Source organism: Bos indicus x Bos taurus, chromosome 3, assembly GCF_003369695.1.
Source record: "Bos indicus x Bos taurus breed Angus x Brahman F1 hybrid chromosome 3, Bos_hybrid_MaternalHap_v2.0, whole genome shotgun sequence".
NCBI lineage: Eukaryota > Metazoa > Chordata > Mammalia > Artiodactyla > Bovidae > Bos > Bos indicus x Bos taurus.
The window spans coordinates 85,526,973-85,552,936 of NC_040078.1; the positions used below are offsets into that span (position 1 = coordinate 85,526,973).

The window sequence follows — 25,964 nt, forward strand, 5'->3', positions numbered from 1 at the left end:
GTTAGGAACTATACAAAATGGTCTTAATATGTCAAGGGATAAATGGATCTAGTTCTTGCTGTCATGAAGTTTATGGTGTAATAGAATGAACAGAAATAGAAAAAGCAATTACACAAGTGATTGGTCACTAAATATAGAAGATGAGAGCCATGCATACTTCTGTCTTGTTCTCACTAAATCCCTCAAGATTTCCTTGTCTAAATCTCTTTTGAATCCTAATCTTTCTATACATTCCTACTTCCACTGCCAAAGTTCACTCTTATCATCTCTCTTCTGTACCAAAATAACAACCATTATTTTATTCTCCCTCAAATGCGGTTCTCATATATCCATCACCAAAATGTTCTAAAATGCAAAATCAGCTTCAAAATCTCTGACTATTCCTAAAGTATAGTTTCCAAGGTCCTTCACCTAGTCTATAAACCCTCCAAGATTGTCTATTGTGCTCACTTCTATACCTATCACTTTTTACCTACACTCACTTCTATACCACTCACTCTATACCTATCTTTCTTGTGCTCACAACAATGAAGGTTTTCCATATTTGGAAAATATGGGAAATATTTTTACATTTATTTCTAAAGATACTTCCGTATTTCCACACATTTTACATGCCACTATGATTCTGCTCATGGTATGCCCTCTACCTAGAATGATTTCTCTCTCTGTTTGGCTTTCCTAACTTTGAACTATCCTCAAATACTAAAGATTCAGTTCTGAGATCTCCAACTCTCCAAGGATGAATCAGGAATTTTGTTGTACTTTCCAAACACCTGGATATGTCTCAAACATTGTACTCACTTCTTTGTACTGTAATTGTCTGCTTATAAGCTTTACACTATGGCATGTTGGGATCCTTCAGAGCAAGGATTCTATTTTCATCATCTTTGGGAACTCAGAGCTCATTTTAGAGTTTGACACATAGCAAGAACCCTAGAAATATATTTAATGTATGGATGAATGAATGGCCTACAAACAAGACATCCACATTTGGGGGATAAAGTATTTGTTGGTCAAAATCCTACCCATTTATTTTTCACAACATCTGCCTGTCTGTCCCAGAGAAGGCAATGGCAACCCACTCTAGTACTCTTGCCTGGAAAATCCCATGGACAGAGGAGCCTGGTAGGCTGCATGCAGTCCATGGGGTGGCTGAGTCAGACAAGACTGAACAACTTCACTTTCACTTTTCACTTCATGCATTGGAGAGGGAAATGGCAACCCACTCCAGTGTTCTTGCCTGGAAAATCCCAGGGATGGGGGAGCCTGATGGGCTGCCATCTCTGGGGTTGCACAGAGTCTGACACAACTGAAGCAACTTAGTAGCAGCAGCAGCAGCAGCAGCAGCAGCCTGTCTGTCCTGCAAAGCCATTTAACTTACTCACATACATAATAAATCAAGACTTGATGGCTAGATTGTATCTAATCCAATTAATAGTAGATATGCAGGCAGGGCAGCTTTTTGGTTAATGCAAACACTTTGCCTGGCTAAACAATTCCAGTTGATGTTTTTTTTCTTTCTTTCTTTTTTTTTTAAGAATGCACTTTAACAGCTGTTTTAAGTCACCATTCAAAGCTCCAGGCTATCCCATATGTTTCAGTGGTTGACTTGATCCATCCCCACACACTGCTTTAAGTCAAAACTCCATTGTGGTATGAATCCCTTCACCAACTCAAGCAAGTTGCCCTCCACTCCTGAGTTGGTCTGTGTATCTATTTTTTCATTCAAGCATGTACTATTTTGTATATATTTATACATGTCTCATGGGAAAACAAAGTAAGGAGGTCAGAGATAGCTGTTACAGTCTGCTTTATTCCAGGTTTTTAACATGTACTATTTCCAGTTTTGAAACTGCTCAATCATGTCTGACTCTTTGGAACCCCATGGATAGTCTATGGAATTCTCCAGGCCAGAATACTGGAATGGGTAGTCTTTCCCTTCTCCAAGGGACCTTCCTGACTTAGGAATTGAACCGGGGTCTCCTGCATTGTAGGCAGATTCTTCACCAACTGACCTATCAGGGAAGCCATTTCACCAACAACACAAGAAAGTAAGTTCACATAAATCATTTTAAGGATAATGAAACTGAGATTTAGTCATATGACATAGTTTTCTTAGGAATCTACAGCTGGTGGTGGTGATGCTAGTGAGAGGGTAACAGGCAGGAAGGCCAGGGGTCTCCAAATGGAGGAAATAGCCTGCAAGTGTCAGACATTTTTATCTCTCTTAAGAGGCAGGAGGAAACAAACTAGCAATATTTGTTTCTTCTCTATACAAATTTAAAAGGAGTTTTCTCTTAAAATACTGTGTTGTCATAATGATACCTGGTTTCACCTGAATTTAACTATTCTCAAACGTTGAGTTAACCAATGGATTTTTCTTATGGAAATGTCTGTCTTAAGCTATGTTAATGTACCAAGCATTTACCCCAAACAAAGTCGATTCGCCTAATGGCTCAGAACCTACTTGACAAACCAGTATGTTATACTCAGATATTGTTTCCATAATCTATGTAAACAAAACTTTTTTTATGGTAATCTGTCCTTCTACAAGATTCAAGTTAATCATTTTATGGCCCAGGGTGAGTTGTCTGGTGCCAAGATTATCCCAAAATGCCTCTTATGGGTGAGGGGCCTGGTGCCATTCTGAGTTTTAAGACATTCCTTTCTTTCATTAACAGACTGTTAGTGACTATATAACATCCAGTTGAAGACTAGCAGGGGGGTACTCTTTCTGCCCCCTTCTGATGCCTATGTCAGAAGCTTTCTCTATCTCCTTTATAGTTTAATAAAACTTTATTACACAAAAACTCTGAGCAATCAAACCTCGTCTCTGGCTCTGGATTGAATTCTTCTCCTCTGGAGGCCAAGAATCCTGGCATCTTTTCGTTCAGCAACAACCTTTCACTAGGACTTGGAGCACAAATACATCTGACTGCTAAGTTCCCCATCTTTGCAAGTTTCATTGTTTGTATGTAGTTTACTTTCCTCTTTATAATGCACTGATATGCAGTAGAGGTATTGGGACCAAGTAATGAGACTGAGCTACTATGAGCCAGATTATTGGATTATAAAGGGAAATTTTATAGTTGTGGAAGGAGGGGAGGGAAGAGATCATGAAGATTAATCTGAGAAATGAAAGGGACCAACATCAAGGGAACAACCATTAAGTGCAGGAGATGATGAATATTTAGTATTTATTTTATATATTGACTCTTTGTGAAATTCAGCTGTGTTGTTATCTCCATTTTGTAGATAAGGAAATGAACAAAAGGCATTAAGTATCTTGCCTGAAAGCAAACAGATAATAAGAAACTTGGATTTGTACCCAAGTTACTATGACCCCAAATTCTGTTTTTCATCACCCCGGATTCCCAGTAAACACACTATACAAATAGCCGTGAACATTGTGATTGATAAAATGTCCACAAAAAACCATGGTAGTTTTCACTCATCTCTGCTCCTGAGAGCCACTGTATGGCCCACCTACTTGCCTTCAGGTCTCTCCACCTAATTATGCCTTTTGATGAATGAGCTTAAAAGATGCTTGTTCCTTAGAAGAAAAGCCATGACAAACCTAGACAGCATATTAAAAAGCAGAAACATCACTTTGCTGACAAAGGTCCATATAGTCAAAGCTATGGTTTTTCCAGTAGTCATGCATGGAAGTGAGAGTTGGATCATAAAGAAGGCTGAGCGCCAAAGAATTGATGCTTTCAAACTGTGGTGCTAGAGAAGACTCTTGAGAGTTCCCTGGACAGCAAGGAGATCAAACCAGTCAACCCAAAGGAAATCAACCTTGAATATTCATTGGAAGGATTGTTGCTGAAGCTCCAACATTTTGGCCACCTGATACAAAGAGCTGACTCATTAGAAAAGCCCCTGATGCTGGGAAAGATTGAGAGCAGGAGGAGAAAGGGGCAACAGAAGATGAGATGGTTGGATGGCATCACTGACTCAAAGGACATGAGTTTGAGCAAATTCCAGGAGATAGTGGAGGACAGTGAAGCCTGATGTGCTGCAGTCCATGGAGTTGCAAAGAGTCAGACATGACTGAGCAACTGAACAACAACAAATGATTGAGGTGCTAGGCCAATAGGTCACCGTTTGGAAGACAAAGTTAAAAAGATGGCTACAGAAGTTAACAGAATGCCCATTCACATTTAACTCTGCAATGTAAATATATGTTTCTTTTAATTTATACATTTTTCCCCCAAGTAGACATCAAAATAACTGAAGTGATTGGAAACCAATCTATTTTCTGAAAGAGAACAGCAGTTGCCATTTCTCTTTTTTCTTTCTTTTGTTCAATTTTAGTTAGCACTGTGTTCAGAATTTCTCATAGATTATCTAATTAAATCATAAAAGGAACATGTGTTCTGTAACATTTATTTACCCACTTTATAAGAGAGAGAACTGAGCCTTAGAAAGATTAATATATGTAGATACATAGCTGATAATTCAGATGCTTTGTCAAATGAGAAATTACACAAGACTAGCCCCATTAAGTACAAGCAAAAAAAAAAAACAAAACAGACATTAATTCATCAACTACTTGTTAAATCCATATTCTTTTATCAGGATAATATCTCACATGTAAAAGAAATCAGAGGCATAGATTAAGGAAAATCTACAGTAATTGATGGAAAATATCATTTGATGCAGGAGAATAAATGGATTATTACAACCCAATTTTAACAAAACATTTCAGTCAATAAGTTCATTATAGCTATTAAGACTTCCCAAGTTGGTGAGGCAAGGATATCTATCCCAGAGAAAATCAAATGAGATTTAATGTTAAAGCATTTTGTAACATCTTGAGCCCAAATACAAATTTAGAAAATTATTATTTGATTTATATGTTAGCTACAGTTGATTTGAGATGTTGAACTTTCCTTTTTTGAAATATTATATTCATAAAAAGTTACTAAACATTTGGGAAAGAATACAAATTGTAGTTGATATAAAGTAGTATATTAAGTAATTGATTCCAGTAGGAATTTATGAAGAGTTTGGCAGGGAGCAGAGAGCAAAATTACCTAATGAACTCTGATTTTATTTTATCTGCCAAGAAAATCATTGAATATATACATTTATTTACATATATTTTCATTTCTCTATTATACATAAATCTGTCATCTATTGATACTTTCATGATATTATGGTAGTTGTCTAACAGTGTTAATAACAGAGAGAAGTTTCATATTTGTATTTAATACTTTTGTTATTGTTGGAAAAATTTGTCAGCAGAATTTTATAAATTATGACCTTAAATGCAATTTCCTTTTGAGTAGTAACAGGTTTATCATCCTTTTTCAATCCATGTAATATGATACCCAATCCAGGTAAGGAAGATGTAGAAACAAGACGGGTTCTAAAGAGAGTCAAAGCTAGATTGAGAGAAATGTCAGAAACTATGGTCCTGAATCAGACTTTCTTTAGCATCAGATTTGCAATTGCTGAGACTTTCTTTTCTTCACACTTCCCCCAGGTTTATTGAGGTATATTGACATGTAACATTAAGTATAGAGAAACAGATCAGGATGGCAGAGTAGGAGGACACAAAAATTACTTCCTCCCATGAACATATCTAAAATATATATAAGCATGGAAAAATCCTCACTGGAAACTAACTGGAGACTGGCAGGAAGACTACTATACAACCAAGGCTGTAAGAAAGATCCATGGGAAATCTGGTAGGAAGGGAAGAGAAATGATCATGTCAGGACCTGTACCATTGGAAGGTGGACTCAGAAGCAGAGGGGGTTTACAAAGGTAGAGACCCTCTCTGGGGAGTAAGCAATTTGAGCGGCACACTGGGTCCCAGTCCTGGGATCTGATTTCCTCTTGGTTGGATGGAGGGGCACTGGGATTAACATAAGGGCTGTGGGAAGTTTGGAACCTGCTCATCAGGAGCATGCACATGCTTGCTTACTCCTACAACAGGGCAGAGATGGTGAATTGAAATAGCACAGGAAGCTGGCTGATCTTCTGTGACTTTCCTAGCATGTGCCCCAGCCTGAGCCAAGTGACTGCTCATGGTCTACTTGCTTCACAATGCAGCTCTACATTTGGGCAAGGGCTGTGGCAGTCTGGGGAGAGCTCAGCCATGTGGCACAGAAGTGACTGAGACTGAGAGCAACCTCTGACCAGGGCAGGGGCAGTCATTATGGCATTTACACAAGCAGTGCATCAGAAGCAGTCTAGGTCTCTAACTATGACTGAACCATCATAGTCCATGCACAGACCTATGCCAAGTGTCAGGACTGGCCTTTTCTGCTCTGTGGCTTAGCTGTACACCAGAGCAACGGTATCAGTAGACAAAGGGAGAACTCAGCTTGAGGGGAAAGAGGCAGCTCAGACTCAGAGCAATGTTTGATCAAGACAGCACAGTCTCTATGGGTGCTTACTCAGACAGTAGGTTAGACCACTGACTGCAGCCAGAAGTAATCTGGTTACTGACTGCAGCCCTGGGCCATGCCTACACCCATGCCTAGCATCCATACCAGCCTCTCCTGGGCTAGCACTGCTCTGCTCTGGGGCAAGGATGCTAGTGCAACCTGATAAAAGCTATGGCCCTTCTTCCCAGAAATATACAGGCATAAGTTCATAATCAACGAAACTGCACAAAGTTAGGGGTTCACTGATGATCTGAGGTTAGGCATCCCTCCTCTAGGTTATATGGTCTCTAAAACAATTTAAGTTGGTTGTCTTTTTAAATTATTGGTTAAGTGGTGTGATCCCTCTGATACAATGGTAATCACCTTGTACTAGAGACACCTGGAAGGGAAAAACATATGAAGCCTTTCTGAAACTCCTGGTCTGGATCAATCTTCTTTTACACTCTGATAATACAGTGTTTATATTCTAGTCAGTATGCATTTCCTTCTGCTCTGTACAAGTGTGCCTCCCCATGAGAACGGATGTCCCTTGGTGGAATGGAAATATCTAATACAAGTGACTAGAACAACTTTGACCACTACCACTACCATTAACTGAATACCAATTATAGCTTGGCAACCATCACTGTATCCCAGACACTATTTGAATTTATTTAATTTTCTCAACAAGCTAATGGTGTTGTTGTTTACTTGCTAAGTCATGTCTGTCTCTTTGCAGGCCCACAGACTACATCCTGGCAGGCTTCTTAGTTGATGGGATCTCCTAGGCAATAATACTGGAGTGGGTTGCTATTTCCTTCTCCAGGGGATCTTCCAAAGTTAATGGGAAGAAAGCCAGCATGGACACAACCTTCAGGACTTCTACTCAAGCAACCTGGGACCTAATCTCTGCATGATAAGGCAGTACAGTAACAGCCATTGAGCTGAAAAGAAGCCCCAATTCATGCATGGATCTAGTCCTTGTCCCTTCATTTCTGGCATTCTACCGTATTCTACCAAGGTAATAACTATCTGCACAGTCTTGGGAAAGATATAACTTGTGTTCATATCATATCCAGCTTGCCCACCAAAGCCAGTTAGCAAATGCAGTCTGGATAGAAAAGCTCCAAAAGAAGAACACTATTATGAGACTCTAATAGGCAACTATTTCCCCTAATTTCATAGAGGCCAAGAAAGGTTAAGAAAGATGAGAAGACAGAAGAATTTGTTTCAAGTGAAAGAACAATAACAACAACAAAACCTGGGGTGGGGGGGAGTGGGGGGAGGAGATGAAATAGAAATAAACTATTTATCAGAAAAATAGTTCAAGACATTAGAAGGAGAAGAGAAGGGAAAGGGGGTCAAAAACATATGACTGAAAACTACCCAAACCTAAAGAGGGAAATAGATATCCAGGTAGAGGAAGTACAGAAGATCCCAAGAAAGATGAACCCAAATAGACCTACAATAAGACAAGTATAATTAAAATAGCAAAAGTTAAAGAGAGAATTCTAAAGGCAGCAAGGGAAATACAAAAGTGTATATTAATACAAGGTAACTCCCACTAAGCTATCAGCTGATTCTTTTGGATAAATGTTATAATCTATAGAAGGGAGTGGTGGCACGATATACTCAAAGTTCTGAAAGGGAAGAACCTACAACCTAGGATAATCTACCCTGAAAAATTATCATTTAGACTTGAAGGAGAAACAAAGACGAACAAAACTGAAAGAGTTCAATACAAAATCTACTTTAAAATAAATATTAGAGTCTTCTATTAGCAGGAAAAAAAAAGGCCATAACATGAAGTAAATATATATAGGAAAGGGAAAAATCCCATTAGTAAAGTGAAATATTGTATATAATAAGTGCTGAGGATCAACTACTTAATAAGCTAATATGAAGATTAAAAGACATGAAATTGTAAAATCAACAATAACTATAATAACCAGTAAAGGGATAAAGATGAAGATGTAAAATAGGACATCAAAAACATAAAATGTGGAGGAGGGGAATAAAAATGTAGATCTTTTAGAATGTACCTGAACTTAAATTACTATCTGTTTAAAACAAGTATATGTAGTTGTAGGTCAACATATATGTACCTCATGGTAATCACAAATCAAATCCTACAATAAAACACATAAACTAGAGAGAAAGGAACATAAATATAATACTGAAGAAAATAATTAAAACACAAGGAAAGAAACTGAAAGACAAAGAAAATAGCAAAACTACAAAACAACCAGGATACAGGTAACAAAATGGCATTATAGACGTACTTGTCAATAATCACTTTCCATGTAAATGGATTAAATGTTCCAATCAAAAAGATATAGAGTGCATTTTTACATGAAAAAAATCTATATGCTGCTTACAAGAGACTTACTTCAGAGCTAAAGACACACACAGACTGAAAGTTAGGGGATGAAAAAAGACATTTCATGCTAATGGAAATAAAATAGTAGGGTGGCAATACTCATTGCAGGCAAAAATAGACTTTTAAAACAAAGTCTATTAAAAAAAGATGAAGAAGGGCATTATATAATAATAAAGGGATCAATATAAGAAGAGAATATAACATTTGTTAACATATATGCACCTAATACAGGAGCACCTAAGTAAAGCAAATATTACCAGCTGCTGCTGCTGCTGCTAAGTTGCATCAGTCGTGTCTGACTCTGTGTGACTCCACAGATGGGAGCCCACTAGGCTCCACTGTCCTTGGGATTCTCCAGGCAAGAACACTGGACTGGGTTGCCATTTCCTTCTCCAATGCATGAAAGTGAAAAGTGAAAGTGAAGTCGTTCAGTCATGTCCAACTCTGAGTGACCCCATGGACTGCAGCCCCCCAGGCTCCTCTGTCCATGGGATTTTCCAGGCAAGAGTACTGGAGTGGGCTGCCAGACAAAGGGAGAGGTTGACAGTGATACAATAACAGTAAGAAACTTCCAAAGATTTACAATATAGCTCAGGTGGCTTAAACATAAAGAGACCCGATACCAAACATTCCATGCTCAAATTAGAACTATATAGTGGAGAGGGCATGCAAGATAGAAAAATTAGTTGAGTTTGAAAATGGATTGTGCTCAAAAAAATATTTTCCAGGCAAGAGGACAAGTCCTCCCAAACACTGGGAAGTGAGAGCACATAAAACATTTCTAAATATTAAGTTCTTCAGTAAAGCTGATAGGAAAGGATGTTTGTAAGGAAATGTGGTCAAAAATAGGACTAGAGAGAGAACCAGCAGATAAGATGACCTTGGTATCTATTCGGGATCTAAGAATCCGTGCTTTATTCTAAATGAGGCAGAGAAACCAAAATGTGAGTAAGAGAATGACAGAATAAGACATGTTTTAGAATGTTCTCTTTTGCATTAAAATGGACATGGAACAACAGACTGGTTCCAAATAGGAAATGTCAAGGCTGTATATTGTCACCCTGCTTATTTAACTTATATGCAGAGTACACCATGAGAAACGCTGGACTGGAAGAAACACAAGCTGAAATCAAGATTGCCAGGAGAAATATCAACAACCTCAGATATGCAGATAACACCACCCTTATGGCAGAAAGTGAAGAGGAACTAAAAAGCCTCTTGATGAAGGTGAAAGAGGAGAGTGAAAAAGTTGGCTTAAAACTCAACGTTCAGAAGACGAAGATCATGGCATCTGGTCCCATCACTTCATGGGAAATAGATGGGGAAACAGTGGAAACAGTGTCAGGCTTTATTTTTCTGGGCTCCAAAATCACTGCAGATGGTGATTGCAGCCATGAAGTTAAAAGACGCTTATTCCTTGGAAGGAAAGTTATGACCAACCTAGATAGCATATTCAGAAGCAGAGACATTACTTTGCCAACAAAGGTCCGTCTAGTCAAGGCTATGGTTTTTCCAGTGGTCATGTATGGATGTGAGAGTTGGACCATGAAGAAAGCTAAGTGCCGAAGAATTGATGCTTTTGACCTGTGGTGTTGGAGAAGACTCTTGAGAGTCCCTTGGACTGCAAGGAGATCCAACCAGTCCATTCTGAAGGAGACCAGCCCTAGGATTTCTTTGGAAGGAATGATGCTAAAGCTGAAACTCCAGTACTTTGGCCACCTGATGCAAAGAGTTGACTCATTGGAAAAGACTCTGCTGCTGGGAGGGATTGGGGGCATGAGGATAAGGGGATGACAGAGGATGAGATGGTTGGATGGCATCACTGACTCGATAGATGTGAGTCTGAGTGAACTCTGGGAGTTGGTGATGGACAGGGAGGCCTGGTGTGCTGTGATTCATGGGGTCGCAAAGAGTCGGACATGACTGAGTGACTGAACTGAACTGAACTGAACTGAAGGTTGTATAGAAGGGGTCAAGCGAGAGTCAGGAAGATCACATAAGAGTCTCTGGAAATGCTCCATGAAAGATATAAAGATTGTGGGGGTTGGTGAAGGTATTAACTAGAAGAAAAATAGAACCTCAAAATACTTAAGACTAGAACTGATACACCTTGAGTATGATAAGAGGCTGAGAGGGAACAAGTAGTTCCATTTCTACTTCCTCTAATCTCATTTTTGACGCATAGAAATCTCTCAACAAGATGTCTGAAGAATGAGTCAGTAGAAAAGTAAATGAAGCCTAAACACCATCTTTAGGTGTTACTAATGGTAAAGAACCCATCTGCCAATGCAGGAGACATAAGAGATGGGGTTCAATCCCTGGGTTGGAAATATCCCCTGGAGAAGGGCATGGCAACTGACTCCAGTATTCTTGCCTGAAGAATCCCATGATGGAGAAACCTAGAGGACTGCAGTCCATGGGGTTGCAAAAAGTTGGACAAGACTTAGTGTGCGCACACATGCACACACAATACTATAGACTGAAAGCTTTTTGGCATCATGCTTTTGTTATTTAGCTATATGAACACATCGAATACTTAAAATAGCCCTGTGTGATAGATTATATTAGATTTCCATTTTATAGATCAAGAAAGTGGAATTTTCTAAAGTCCCTAAGAACATGGAGGAATTAAACATGGGTATCAGGAATATAACTGGAAAATTTTACTTCTGTAATATCTTAATATGCACTCAATATGCCAGCAAATTTGGAAAAACTCAGCAGGGGCCACAGGACTGGAAAAGGTCAGTTTTCATTCCAAATCCAAAGAAAGACAATGCCAAAGAATGTTCGAACTACTGTACAATTACACTCATCTCACATACTAGTGAAGAAATGCTCAAAATTTGCCAAGTTATGCTTCAACAGTACATGAACTAAGAACTTCTAGATGTTCAAGCAGGATTTCAAAAAGGCAGAGGAACCAGAGATCAAATTGCCAACATCTGCTGGATCATAGAAAAAGAAAGAGAATTACAGAAAAACATCTACTTCTGCTTTATTGACTATGTCAAAGCCTTTGACTATGGATCACAACAAACTGTGGAAAATTCTTAAAGAGATGGGAATACCAGACCACCTGACCTGCCTCCTGAGAAATCTGTATGCAGGTAAATAAGCAATAGTTAGAACTGGACATGGAAAAACAGACTGGTTCCAAACTGGGAAAGAAGTACATCAAGACTGCATACAGTCACCCTGCTAATTTAACTTACATGCAGAGTATATCATGTAAAATGGCACTCTGGATGAAGCACAAGCTGGAATCAAGATTGCCAGGAGAAATACCAATCAGTTCAGTTTAGTTCAATTGCTCAGTCGTGTCCTACTCTTTGCGATCGCATGAATCACAGCACAACAGGCCTCCCTGTCCATCACAAACTCTCGGAGTTCACAGACTCACATCCATTGAGTCAGTGATGCCATCCAACCATCTCATCCTCTGTCGTCCCCTTCTCCTCCTGCCCCCAATCCCTCCCAGCATCAGAGTCTTTTCCAATGAGTCAACTCTTCGCATAAGGTGGCCAAAGTACTGGAGTTTCAGCTTCAGCATCATTCCCTCCAAAGAAATCCCAGGACTGATCTTCAGAATGGACTGGTTGGATCTCCTTGCAGTCCAAGGGACTCTCAAGAGTCTTCTCCAACACCACACTTCAAAAGCATCAATTCTTCGGCACTCAGCCTTCTTCACAGTCCAACTCTCACATCCATACATGACCACTGGAAAAACCATAGCCTTGACTAGACAGACCTTTGTTGGCAAAGTGATGTCTTTGCTTTTGAATATGCTATCTAGGTTGGTCATAACTTTCCTTCCAAGAAGTAAGTGTCTTTTAATTTCATGGCTGCAATCACCATCTGCAGTGATTTTGGAGCCCAGAAAAATAAAGTCTGTTTATTTATTTTCTGTTTCCCCATCTATTTCCCATGAAGTGATGGGACCAGATGCCATGATCTTCGTTTTCTGAATGTTGAGCTTTAAGCCAACTTTTCACTCTCCTTTTTCACTTTCATCAAGAGGCTTTTTAGTTCCTCTTCACTTTCTGCCATAAGGGTGGTGTCATCTGCATATCTGAGGTTGTTGATATTTCTCCTGGCAATCTTGATTCCAGCTTGTGTTTCTTCCAGTCCAGCGTTTCTTATGATGTACTCTGCATAGAAGTTAAATAAGCAGGGTGACAATATACAGCCTTGACGTACTCCTTTTCCTATTTGGAAGTAGTCTGTTGTTCCATGTCCAGTTCTAACTGTTGCTTCCTGACCTGCATACAGATTTCTCAAGAGGCAGATATGGTGGTCTGGTATTCCCACCTCTTTCAGAATTTTCCACAGTTTATTGTGATCCACACAGTGAAAGGCTTTGGCATAGTCAATAAAGCAGAAATAGATGTTTTTCTGGAACTCTCTTGCTTTTTCAATGATCCAGCGGATATTGGTAATTTCATCTCTGGTTCGTAGTCCACTGGAGAAGGGAATGGCAAACCACTTCAGTATTCTTGCCTTGAGAACCCCATGAACAGTATGAAAAGGCAAAATGATAGGATACTGAAGGAGAAACTCCCCAGGTCAGTAGGGGCCCAATATGCTACTGGAGATCAGTGGAGAAATAACTCCAGAAAGAATGAAGGGATGGAGCCAAAGCAAAAACAATACCCAGCTGTGGATGTGACTGGTGATAGAAGCAAGGTCCAATGGTGTAAACAGCAATATTGCATAGGAACCTGGAATGTCAGGTCCATGAATCAAGGCAAATTGGAAGTGGTCAAACAAGAGACGGCAAGAGTGAATGTCAACATTCTAGGAATCAGCGAACTAAAATGGACTGGAATGGGTAAATTTAACTCAGATGACCATTATATCTTCTACTGCGGGCAGGAATCCCTCAGAAGAAATGGAGTAGCCATCATGGTCAACAAAAGAATCTGAAATGCAGTACTTGGATGCAATCTCAAAAACAACAGAATGATCTCTGTTCGTTTCCAAGGCAAACCATTCAACATTACAGTAATCCAAGTCTATGCCCCAACCAGTAACGCTGAAGAAGCTGAAGTTGGACGGTTCTATGAAGACCTACAAGGCCGTTTAGAACTAACACCAAAAAAAGATGTCCCTTTCATTATAGGGGACTGGAATGCAAAAGTAGGAAGTCAAGAAACACCTAGAGTAACAGGCAAATTTGGCCTTGGAATACAGAATGAAGCAGGGCAAAGACTAATAGAGTTTTGCCAAGAAAATGCACTGGTCATAGCAAACACCCTTTCCCAACAATACAGAGAAGAATCTATACATGAACATCACCAGATGGTCAACACCAAAATCAGATTGATTATATTCTTTGCAGCCAAAGATGGAGAAGCTCTATACAGTCAGCAAAAACAAGACCAGGAACTGACTGTGGCTCAGATCATGAACTCCTTATTACCAAATTCAGACTTAAATTGAAGAAAGTAGGGAGAACCACTAGACCATTCAGGTATGACCTAAATCAAATCCTTTATGATTATACATGGAAGTGAGAAATAGATTTAAGGGCCTAGATCTGATAGATAGAGTGCCTGATGAACTATGGAATGAGGTTCATGACATTGTACAGAAGACAGGGATCAAGACCATCCCCACGGAAAAGAAATGCAAAAAAGCAAAATGGCTGTCTGGGGAGGCCTTACAAATAACTGTGAAAAGAAGAGAAGCGAAAAGCAAAGGAGAAAAGGAAAGATATAAGCATCTCAATGCAGAGTTCCAAAGAATAGCAAGAAGAGATAAGAAAGCCTTCCTCAGTGATCAGTGCAAAGAAATAGAGGAAAACAACAGAATGGGAAAGACTAGAGATCTCTTCAAGAAAATTAGAGATACCAAGGGAACATTTCATGCAAAGATGGGCTCGATAAAGAACAGAAATGGTATGGACCTAACAGAAGCAGAAGATATTAAGAAGAGGTGGCAAGAATACACAGAAGAACTGTACAAAAAAGATCTTCACGACCCAGATAATCACGATGGTGTGATCACTGACCTAGAGCAAGACATTCTGAAATGTGAAGTCAAGTGGGCCTTAGAAAGCATCACTATGAAAAAAGCTAGTGTAGGTGATGGAATTCCAGTTGAGCTCTTTCAAATCCTGAAAGATGATGCTGTGAAAGTGCTGCACTCAATATGCCAGCAAATTTGGAAAACTCAGCAGTGGCCACAGGACTGGAAAAGGTCAGTTTTCATTCTAATCCCAAAGAAAGGCAAAGCTAAAGAATGCTCAAACTACCACACAATTGCACTCATCTCACATGCTAGTAAAGTAATGCTCAAAATTCTCCAAGCCAGGCTTCAGCAATACGTGAACCATGAACTTCCTGATGTTCAAGCTGGTTTTAGAAATATCAATAACCCCAGATAAACAGATGATACCACCCTATGGCAGTTAATGAAGAGGAACTAAAGAGCCTCTTGATGAAAGTGAAAGAGGAGAGTTAAAAAGCTGGCTTAAGACTCAACATTCAAAAAATGAAGATCATGGCATCTGGTCCCGTTACTTCATGGCAAATAGATGTGGAAACAATAGAAACAGAGACAGACTTTATTTCCTTGGGCTCCAAATCACTGCAGATGTTGACTGTAGCCATGAAATTAAAAGACCCTTGCTCCTTGGAAGAAAAGCTATAACCAACCTGCTGCAGCTGCTGCTGTTAAGTTGCTTCAGTTGTGTCTGACTCTGTGCAACCCCAGAGACAGCAGCCCACCAGGCTCCCCCGTCCCTGGAATTCTCCAGGCAAGAACACTGGAGTGGGTTTCCATTTCCTTCTCCAGTGCATGAAAGTGAAAAGTGAAAATGAAGTCTCTCAGTCGCGTCGGACTCTTAGCAACCCCATGGACTGCAGCCTACCAGACTCCTCCGTCCATAGGATTTTCCAGGCAAGAGTACTGGAGTGCGGTGCCATTGCCTTCTTTGATAACCAACCTAGACAGCATATTAGAAAGCAGGGACATTTCTTTGCTGACAAAGGTCTGTCTAGTCAAAGCTATGGTTTTTCCAGTAGTCACGTATGGATGTGAGAGTTGGACTATAAAGAAGGCTGAGCACTGAAGAATTGATGCTTTTGAATTGTGGTGTTGGAGAAGATTCTTGAGAGTCCCTTGGACTGCAAGGAGATCAAGCCAGTGTATCCTAGAGGAGATCAGACCTGAATATTCATTGGAAGGACTGACTGAAGCTTAAGCTCCAATACTCTGGCCACCTGATGAAAATAACTGACTCATTAGAAAAGACCCTGATGCTGGGAAAAATTGAAGACAGGAGGAGAAGGGGATGACAGAGAATGAGATGGTTGGATGGCATCACCAACTAGATGGACATGAGTTTGAGTAAGCTCCGGGAGTTGGTGATAGACAGGGTAGCCTGGTGTGCTGCGGTGCATGAGGTCACAAGGAGTCGGACATGACTGAGTGACTGAACTGAACTGATAATATCTTAGAAAATTGACATTTATCCAATGTTATTTGAATTTTTACCAATTTTATGAAAAATTAGTCTTAATTTTTTTAAGGAGCTTGCCTTCTATATTTTATAGAGAACCCCACCTATTGCTATTAGAAAAGAGGTCGGGTTGGAATTTCATGAAATATGGATGAATTGTACTTCAGTACAAGCCTAGAGACTTGGAAAATATAGCCCAGATGAAAGATAGCAGTGTTTCTTTTCAACTGTAAAATCAACTCACAGAAACAAAAACTAGGAGAAAAGTAACACTGTCCTTTGCATCCAGTTGTTCCACTGTCACTAAAAATAACAGAAATGATGCTGCATTTTTCTTTTCTCCATAATGAAAGGCCTAAATGCATCTGGTAATTGCATATGACTGAAGATAATTAAACTGAAAATAAACTGTGGCTTTGCTTTTTGAAAATGTAGGCATCTTGCCTTTCTCATATGTGTCTTATGTTTTATTAGACCTTGTCACTAAGATTAGAAGTTTCCTAACATTTAAGATTTCTGTCCATGGAACTCCATGGAATTACACTGTCACCATAAGTGTCAAAAAGCCAGGAACAATGTGATGATATCTGTTGAGCTTTTTCACTTCTTATTATTCAAAAACAATTCATCATAATTATCATCACCATTATCTTGTGATCATCACAACAATTTCAATAATATATATGTTAGAGAATCTACAAAGCAATTTTATTTATAATATTTCACTTGATTCTCTCAAAAGACAAGAGGTGGATAACAGGTATTCCTTAATTGCCTATGAAAAAAAAAAAGTTCAGAGAAATTAACTGACACCAGAGCTTGAACTTAAATATCTAAACACAATATTTTTCACTAGTTAAGTGCCTACCCAAAGACTTAATTAATTAAAAAAAAAAAAAACAGTATATATACCTCTAAGACATACTAGGAATGTAGCCTTGAGGAATAGAATTTTATTATTAATACAATAAGAACATTTTAAATTAAATAAGGGAAATGTCAAGGTTAAGAAGGTAGAATAAAGCTAGATCGGGAATTTTCTCTCCCAGAATAAAGGGATTTTTTAATTTGGATTTTATACTTTATAAGGGATTAAAAATAATAACCACAAAACAAAAGCTGTTTAAAATAGCCAAATAAATCATCAGAAGCAGCAGCTGGTAATAAGAATCATAAAATTAAATTACAGATCAAAAAGTGGTTGCCAAGGGCAGATACAGAAGATTCAGTATAGCAGGATGAATAGTGTGGCTCCTTAGCTGCTCCCAAACACTAGAAGTAGTACTGAAAAAAAAAAAAAACTGGGGAAGATACAATTCTAAAAATTCACACTATAAATAACCTCCAGATTGGAAAGAAGCAGAATAATGGGGAACTATGGAGCAGGCAGTTCTATCCAAGTTCTTTTTTGAATTGAGTTGTTGGTTTTTTTGTTGTTGTAGAGTTTTAGGAGTTCTTTATATATTCTGGATATTAATCTTTTTTTTAGCATTAATTTTTTTTCTCTTTCTTTCTTTATTTATTTTTACTTTACAATATTGTATTGGTTTTGCCATACATCAACATGCATCCACCACGGGTGTACACATGTTCCCCATCCTGAACCCCCCTCCCACCTCCCTCCCCGTACCATCCCTCTGGGCCATTCCAGTGCACCAGCCCCAAGCTTCCTGTATCCTGTATTGAACCTGGACTGGCTATTCGTTTCTTATATGATATACATGTTTTAATGCCACTCTCCCAAATCATCCCCCTCCTCCCTCTCCCACAGAGTCCAAAAGACTGTTCTATACATCTGTGTCTCTTTTGCTGTCTCTCATACAGGGTTGTTGTTACCATCTTTCTAAATTCCATATATATATGCATTAGTATACTGTATTGGTGTTTTTCTTTCTGGCTTACTTCACTCTGTATAATAGGCTCCAGTTAGACTTATATAATGAAATAACCCAATATAAAATACTTAGACTAGTTCCCAGAATATGTTTAATAAATGAGAGCCTAAATTAAAATTGACCATTCATTCTTCATTCTGTTGAACTTCTGGAGTAGAGAAAATGGGAACATAGAAGTAATATGGAATATTACTATATCTAATGGGGAGAGTGAAAATGTTAGTCACTCAATTGTGTCCAACTCTTTAAGACTCTATTGGTTGTAGCCTGCCAGGGTCCTCTGTCCATGGAATTCTCCAAGCAAGAAATCTGGAATGGGTTGCCATTCCCTTCTCCAGGGGATCTTCCTGACCCAGGGATTAAACTCAAGTCTCCTGATTATAGGCAGATTCTCTAGCATCTGAGCTACTAGGGAAAATATCTAATGGGGGAAAGACCTTAAATAAACTCAATATAAGCCTGCTGTATAAAACCTGAAAAATATAAGGAGGATCAGAAGGGAAAGATTACAGGATTACAGGGCAAAATAATGGGAGAGCCAGTTAGAGGACTAGGGTATACTAACCACGTTGGAAAGAGACTAAATATGTTTAATATACTTTTATACCATGAGTTATGTTTAATATACCTTTATATCTTGAGTAACCAGCCCAAATATCTATAACTATTGAACAGTAACTATTGAATAAATGGTTGTAGAAAGAAAAATTTTAAAGGGAGTTTAGAATATTAACAGAATACAAATTAGCTGCAAAAACCAGAGACAGTGAGGTCAGCCCTGAAATAACTGAAGCCCTGTCATTGGCCTGATATCCTAACTTTTGTTTGTATTATCCTGGATAGAGAAGGAAAGAATCAGATCTACCTGGATTTTCTTTATTTGAGAAAGTTATTTCATCCTAGAGACCATAACTGGCTCTGGTTCTCAAGTCAGTTATTCAGGAACAATGGACCACAGCAATACCCATTTTGAGAAGAATCAACCAAATTCATAGATGACAGAAAAGTGTTGAAGAAAATAAGGCTGTCAATCCTCTGTTCTCCCAAACATGTCTTCAGAAGGCCCCACATTTTACCAATCACCCAGTTTAGATCCAAAAGATAATGAAAGCTGGACTCAAGTATAAGCTTCAGAATATTTCCACCATGAGAAACCAAATAGGTACTTGACCCTAAACATCCAGTAATTGATTTGGCAACAGAGCAATGCAGTAAAAGATATATTCCAAATTGGGAAAGGAGTACGTCAAGGCTGTATATTGTCACCCTGCTTATTTGACTTATATGCAGAGTACTCATGTGAAATACCAGTCTGTATGAAGCACAAGCTGGAATCAAGAGTCCCAGGAGAAATATCAGTAACCTCAGACATGCACATGACATCCTCTTTCCTCTTAGAAAACGAAGAGGAACTGAAGAGCCTCTGATGAAAGTGAAAGAGGAGAGTGAAAAAGCTGGCTTAAAACTCAACATTCAAAAAACAAAGATCATGGCATCCGGTCCCATCACTTCATGGCAAATAGATGGGGAAACAATGGAAACAGTGACAGACATTATTTTCTTGGGCTCCAAAATCACTGCAGTTGATGACTGCCACTGTAAAATTAAAAGATCCTTGCTCCTTGGAAGAAAAGCTATGACAAATCTAGACAACATATTAAAAAGCAGAGACATTACTTTGCTGACAAAGGTCCATATAGTCAAAGCTATGGTTTTTCAGTAGTCATGTATGGATGTGAGAATTGGGCCATAAAGAAGGCTGAGCACCAAAGAATTGATGCTTTTGAACTGTGGTCTTGGAGAAGACTCTTGAGAGTCTAACCCTTAAACTGCAAGGAGATCAAACCAGTCAATCTTAAAGGATACCAGTCCTGAATATTCATCGGAAGGACTGATACTGAAGCTGAAGCTTCAATACTTTGGCCACCTTATGTGAAAAACTGACTCATTTGAGAAGACCCTGATGCTGGGAAAGATTGAGGGTAGGTGGAGAAGGGGATGTCAGAGGACGAGATGGTTGGATGGCATCACTGACTCGATGGACATGAGTTTGAGCAAGCTCCAAGAGTTGGTGATGGACAGGGTAGCCTGGTGTGCTGCACTCCATGGGGTAACAAAGAGTCGGACACAACTGAGTGACTGAACCAAACTGAAGTGAAATAAAGTAGTACCTTTAGAATGGATGAATAAAGATCTCCAAAAATATGGTTCTTAAATAAGTAATAATGACACTCTTAAAAGTGATCAAAACTAAGTTTTTCAGCACTCTGGAAATTAACAATATGATGAGTGTTATTTCAAGAAAATGACAGGATTATAGTAAGAACAGCAAGTTTTATGGTGTTTTTACTTTCCCTGTTTCACCTCTAGCTCCTCAGCCCCATAATAGTCTTGAAAACCAACAACATTGCAACATCAGTAGTTGTGAAAAGTAGTAGCCAAGGAGCCATTGGTAGAGTCAGAGTACTCCTAAAAAGACATCCAAGAAATTATCATTATTTGACTTTGACAACTCCTGAAATGCTGCACTCTCAGAGTTTGATTTTTATTTGACCTACTTTAGGGCTTACTCTGTATTAACAGACCTGTCTCAAGGATGTTTGTCAAAAAATAATCAGTGGTAATTGCTTAGCAATTCAGCTGTCTGTGTTGGTAGCACCAGTTGTGACTAACAATAGACTGACAAATTATAGAGAAAAATGCAGATGGAAATCTCCAAAGAGTACTTTGAAAAGCCCTGATATATTCCTGGGAGTTCAGAAGCTCACATGCCCAGGAAAGACCACAGAAGGTCTAATCTATCACCTCTAACTGACCTTGAAGTTTTGTAGAAGTAAATCATGAAACCTAAAACAGGAGTTCTAAATTTCCTGCCAGATCCTTAAAAGGCATGTCCTATCACATACAGAGCCCCTCGGTCAAGGCTGGGATACTTGTCAATTTCATGTACTAAGGAAATCTGTTTAATAATTAGCTGACTATTGAACTAACCGAAAAGAAATATCAGTAACCATACATGAAAAAGCGTATTAAGTTTACAGTATTAGATCAGGAAAGTCACTAAACAAATAAACAGCAGCAACAATAAAACAAAAAAACAGAGCAAAAAGGATCAGGAAGAAGAGGCAATCTTTTCCAGAGTTGCCACATTATAGAACTTAAAATATTCAGTTTCCCCAAAAAAGTGTAAAACATGCAAAGAAATGGGAAAATGTGGCCCATGTATAAGGGGAAAAATGCAGTCAATGGAAATTATCTCTGGAAAAGTCCAGACATTGGACTTAAAGATTTTTAAATCAGGTACTTTAAATATATTCAAGGAATCAAAGAAAATCATGTCTAATGCATAAAGGATAAGGTGTGAGAATCATATGTAACCAGATAGACTATTATTAAAGAGATAGAAATTATTTTTTAAAAAGAATCAAATAGAAATATTGAAACTGAAAGGCTGTTGTTGAATCACGTGAAGACATCGGGATTCTTGGCCCCCGGAGGAGAAGAATTCAATCCGGGGCCAGAGACGAGGCTTGATTGCTGAGAGCTTTTGTGTAATAAAGTTTTATTAAAGTATAAAGGAGATAGAGAAAGCTTCCGACATAGGCATCAGAAGGGGGAAGAAAGAGTACCCACTTGCTAATGTTAGTAATGAAGTTATATACTCTCCAATGAATCCAAAGAATGTCTGGAGGTTGTAAAGACCTCACCAGACCGACTCCCATAATTTACATTTTAAGATAACAGAATTAGCCAGAAGGTTTAATCCAGAGACTGTCCTCAGGCAGGATACATTATTGTTATATAATCCTAAGGAATGTAGAGAAGGAAAAAAGTTTGTCCTTTCTTCCTCCTTGAGAATTCCAGACCCCTCTCTCCTTGGGGATCCCTAGACTCCCTATCAACCTGCCTAGGAAATGACTCTCTCAAAACTGGCTTTTCCTGTGGGAGCCACTTGGTTGAGAGGAGCCTGGCCTTCTCCTCTCCCTGCAATGGCCTGTTCTTGTCCACTGATATCAGTGTACTCCGAAAGGGGGAGTCATCTGGCAAAAATGTCACTTTGCCTGCTGTGTTCAAGGCTCGCATTCAACTAGATACTGTTAAATTTGTTCACACCAACTTGCACAAAAACAACAGACAGCCCTACACTGTCAGTGAATTAGCAGATCATCAAACCAGTGCTGAGTCTTGGGGCACCGGCAGAGCTGTGGCTCGAATTCCCAGGGTTCGAGGTGGCGGGACTCACCATTCTGGCCAGGGTGGTTTTGGAAATATGTGTCGTGGGGGCCGCATGTTTGCACCAGCCGAGACCTGGCGATGTTGGCATCGCAGAGTGAATACAACGCAGAAGCGATATGCCATCTGCTCTGCACTGACTGCCTCAGCCTTACCAGCGCTGGTCATGTCTAAAGGTCATCGTATAGAGTTCATCCTGAACTCCCTTTGGTGGTTGAAGATAAAGTTGAAGGCTACAATAAGACCAAGGAGGCTGTTTTGCTTCTGAAGAAACTTAAGGCCTAGAATGATATCAAAAAAGTCTATGCCTGTCAGTGAATGAGAGCTGGCAAAGGGAAAATGAAAAACTATTGCTGTATCCAGTGCAGAAGACCCTGCATCATCTATAATGAGGACAATGGTATCATCAAGGCCTTCAGAAACATCCCTGAAACTACTCTGCTTAATGCAAGCAAGCTGAACATTTTGAAACTTGCTCCTAGCGGTCATGTGGGACGTTTGTGCATATGGACTGAAAGTGCTTTCCGAAATTTAGATGAGCTGTATGGCAGTTGGTGTAAAGCAGCCTCCCTCAAGAGTAACTACAACCTTCCCATGCACAAGATGCTCAGTACAGACCTTAGCAGAATCTTGAAAAGCCCAGAAATCCAAAGAGCACTCCGAGCACCACTCAAGAAGACTCATCGCAGAGTCCTGAAGAAGAAGCCACTGAAAAACCTGAGAATCACGTTGAAGCTTAACCCATACCCTAAGACCATGTGCCGAAACACCATTCTTCAACAGGCCAAGAACCACAAAATCCTCATGGATAAGGCAGCAGCAGCACTAGAAGCCAAATCAGATGAGAAGGGGATTCAGGGCAAGAAGCCTGTGGCGGGAAACAAAAAAAAGAAAGCTGTTGGTGATAAGAAGCTGAAGAAGCCTGTGGTGGGAAAAAAGGCTGCAGGGACCAAGAAACCAGCAGCTTAAAAGAAGCCCACAGCAAAGAAACCCACCTCAGAGGAAAAGAAGGTTGCTGCATAAACTTAAATTTGTTTATTCCATAAAAGCCAAATCATTTTGGACAGCTAATTTTGAATGAAGACCTGAACAAAGAGTCAATATGAAATATGAGAAAAAAAAAGAAAGAAATATTGGAATTGAAAAGTTATTAATTAAAATTAAAAATTAATTAGAGAAATACAAATCAAAAATATAATGAGGCACCACCTCACAATATCATCAAGCATTCTACAAATAGCAAGTGCTGGAGAGGATGTGGAGGAAAGGGAACCCTCCCACACTACTGGGGGGAATGTAAATTGGTGAAGCCACTATGGAGAACAGTATGAAGGTTCCTTTAAAAAACTAAATATAGAGTTGTCATATGACTCTGCAATCCTACTCTGGGGTATATATCCAGAGAAAACTCTATTTGAAAGGATACAGGCACTCCAGTGTTCCTAGCAGCACTGTTTACAAGACATGCAAGCAACCTAAAGGTCCATTGACAGATGAATGGAAAAGGAAGACACGGTATACACACACAATGGAATACAACTCAGCCATAAAAAGGAAATTAAATAAAGCCATTCGCAGCAATATGGATGGACTTAGAGATTATCATGCAAAGTGAAGTAAGTCAGAAAGAGAGAGACAAATTCCATAAGGTATCACTTACATGTGGAAACTAAAATATGACGTAAATGAACTCATTTATGAAATAGAAACAGACTCAAAGACCTAGAGAAAAAAAAGACTTATGGTCATCAAAGGGTGGGGGATAGATAAATTAGGAGTTTCGGATTAGCAGATACAAACTACCATATATAAAAAAGATAAACAACAAGTTCCTACTGTATAGCATAAGGGACTATATTTGGTATCCTATAATAAACCATAATTGAAAAGAATATGAATATATGTATAAATGAATCACTTTGCTTTTCATAAGAAATGAACATATTGTAAATCAAGCATACATCAATAAAAATATATTCCTAACCTAAAAATTTTTTAAAAATAAAAATTCATTAATGGAGACCAACAGCAGACTTGAGTGAGCAGACAAAAGAACCAGTGAATTAAGTCAATAGAGCTTATCCAATATGAGTAATAGAAAAAAAATTCATCAATAAAGAATAATTAACAGAGCTTCAGAGGCTGGGATACCATCAAGCATACCAACAAACATGTAGTAAGAGTCCCAGAGGAAAGGAGAGAATAAAGGCATAAGGAATATTTTTTTGAACAAGTAGCCCCAAATGTCCCAAATTTGATGAAAAACATTATTCTGAACTTTCAAAAAGCTCAATTAATTCCAAACACAGTAAATTCAAAGAGATGCATACCTAGATACATCATAGTCAAGCTGTTAAGAGACAAAATAAAGAGAATCTTGAAGGCAGCAAGGGAAAAGCAACTTATCATGAGTAAGAGATCTTCAACATTAACAACTGATATCTCATCAGAAATCATGAAGGACAGAAAGTAGGAAGATGACATATTTGATATACTTTGTCAACCAAAAATTCAATATTAAATAAAACTGCTGCTTCTGCTGCTAAGTCACTTCAGTCATGTCCGACTCTGGGTGACCCCATAGACGGCAGCCCACCAGGCTCCGTCGTCTCTGGGATTCTCCAGGCAAGAACACTGGAGTGGGTTGCCATTTCCTTCTCCAATGCATGAAAGTGAAAAGTGAAAGTGAAGTCGCTCAGTCCTGTCCAACTCTTAGCGACCCCATGGACTGCAGCGTACCAGGCTCCTCCATTCATGGGATTTTCCAGGCAAGAGTACTGGAGTGGGTTGCCATTGCCTTCTCTATTAAATAAAACTATCCTTCAAAAATGGAGATATTAGCATATTCCCAAAGAAATAAAAGTGGAGAGAATTCATCACTAATATACTTGCCCTACAAGATATAAAAATAATCATTAGACTGAAATGAATGAATGATATACAGTAACTTGAAGCCATGGGAAGACAAGAGATCATTGTAAAACAGCATAATTGTTTTTGTTTGTCTTTTCTGTACTCTAAAATAAAAGGCAATAACGAAAAAAAATAATTGTAAAACTGTATTGATAGTCTTATAATCTATAAATATGTAATTTGTATAACAAAGGACAAAGGAAGAGGGTGATATAGTGGAGCAAATTTTTTTGTATACTATTGAAATTAAATTAGTAATAATCTGAACTGACTGTTTTAAGTGAAGATGATAATTATAATCTCAAGGGCAGTTCAGTTCAGTTGCTCAGTCATGTCCAACTCTTTACAACCTCATGGACTGCAGCACACCAGGTTTCCCTGCCCATCACCAACTCCCAGAGCTTGCTCAAACTCATGTCCATCAAGTCAGTGATGCCATCCAACCATCTCATCCTGTCGTTCCCTTCTCCTCCTGCCCTCAATCTTTCCCAGCATCAGGGAAACTAGTTCAAGGGCAACTAATAATAAACTAAATAAAAAATATAGAGGAAAGGTATTGGCAAGGGAATTGATTGGTATAGGATGTATTTAATGCAAAAGGAGACAGTAATGGAGAAACAGAGGAGGAACAAAAAATATAACACATGTTAAAATGCCAAATGCATTTAAAATATAGAGCTTGATGAGATGGAAAAATT

General features: G+C 38.9%; 1 pseudogene; it reads left to right on the forward strand.

Annotated features, from left to right (window-relative positions):
• Positions 1 to 22,109: 22,109 nt before the first annotated feature.
• On the forward strand, positions 22,110 to 23,376 carry LOC113890510 (annotated as a pseudogene).
• The last annotated feature ends 2,588 nt before the right edge of the window (positions 23,377 to 25,964 follow it).